Here is a 1680-nt window from a genome sequence, read left to right as displayed (position 1 = left end):
GGAAAAAAAAAAGTAAAACAGCCTATCCTGAAAACTGGGATTGATGTCCACAATTATAAACAGTCACAGCTTCATAATATACTAGTCTTCCATTTTCAATTTCATTTCTCGTTGACAAAAGAGTAAATTATACCAATTTTCTTTGTCACCAAACATTCTTATTTGGGGAAAAAGCCACCTACAAAAAAATTAGATTTAAAACTTACATACATATATTAGAGGCAAATAGTCTTCCAATATTAAGTTAGTCCACCCATGAAAACTTATTTTCAACAACTAAAAAAAACCCAGTAAAAATGTAAAAAATTGTAAGAAGGAACATTCAGGACTCTCCCAAAATATATATGCACATTTGCCAAATGATATGTGATATTTTAAGGTGGATACATATGCATGTTAATAAATTATTGGAAGATATATATATATATGTTCAGAATATAGTACTGTTTCTATTTGTTTAGAAGAGAGTAGTAGGTTCTTTAAAAAAAAAATTAATATTAGTTGTGGTTTACGACGCTCAAAGAGGAAAAGCAAAACCTATACCTAACACTAAAAATTAATATCCAGCTGATCTTTACCTGTTCCCCTGCTGGACAAAGTGTAAAATATTACATCTTTCTTATGTTATATATGTACATACATATTTATATATGGTGCAAGATATTACAACAGATTAAAAAATCTTTGTTTTCAGAGATAGAAGAAAATTAAAACTGTATAGCAATATGAAGATAAAACTGTCAGAAAGAGTTGAAATTTTTAAGACATTTCAGTGCACTTATTTATAAGCGTGTTTAAAACCACATATGGAAGAGCAGTAGAGGAAGTTCTTTGTACAAACAGCACCTGCTTTCTACTGTTCAGGTGACCCCAAACAGACTATTTTTGCAAAAGTGGAATTGATAATTAGCTGTCTCCATACAGCTATCAAAAATCAGACACCAGAACTGGCTACCTTGTCTCTTTCTAGAAGCTCTCTTTTTTGTTTGACTCAGATTTTCACATTGAGGTAGTAACACATGTGAGCAGAATGCTTCAAAATAAGCATGCTGAAATCCAGGCCTGTCTTCACTGAACTTTGCCTCAGAATTCAAGGGAATTGGAATTCTACTAGAACTTGGGTCTTGCTTCTGTGAGAAAATGCCCAAACTATGAATATTACATGTTTCTTTATAATTTCAGACCTAATAGATATAATTCATACTTCAACAGATGCAAGGGAAATCCATGATCAGTCCAACATAATTGATTTTTGTGAATTTCCATTAAATTCACAAAAATTCACATTATTAAATTCCATTAAATTCACAAATTAATAGGTTTTATATATTCAATATAGGAAGAAAAAGGAAAAAAATACACATATAAATCTTCTGCTGTTGACTTAGCTTTAATGGAAATGTATTTATGTCACCATAAAAGTAACAAATACTTTGCGGAAACAATTTCTGTGAAAAATGAAAATTAGAAACAATTACATGGTTCTTTTTTTCAGTCAGTGCTTATTAATTGGCATTAATAGAAATTGTGTGCACACTCAGAATAGTGATTAAATCCTTACACAAAGTAATGGCAGCAGAGCTTAGCAATAAAAGCAGTTTTAAATGAAAACTTGAAGAATATTAGTCATACATGGAATGGTTACTAAAAGCATGTTAAGAAAAATATCTGTATATTTTT

The sequence above is a fragment of the Corvus brachyrhynchos genome, unplaced genomic scaffold (assembly GCF_000691975.1).
Source record: "Corvus brachyrhynchos isolate BGI_N302 unplaced genomic scaffold, ASM69197v1 scaffold23, whole genome shotgun sequence".
NCBI classification, from domain to species: Eukaryota; Metazoa; Chordata; class Aves; order Passeriformes; family Corvidae; genus Corvus; species Corvus brachyrhynchos.
Note: the sequence above shows the minus strand (reverse complement) of the source record.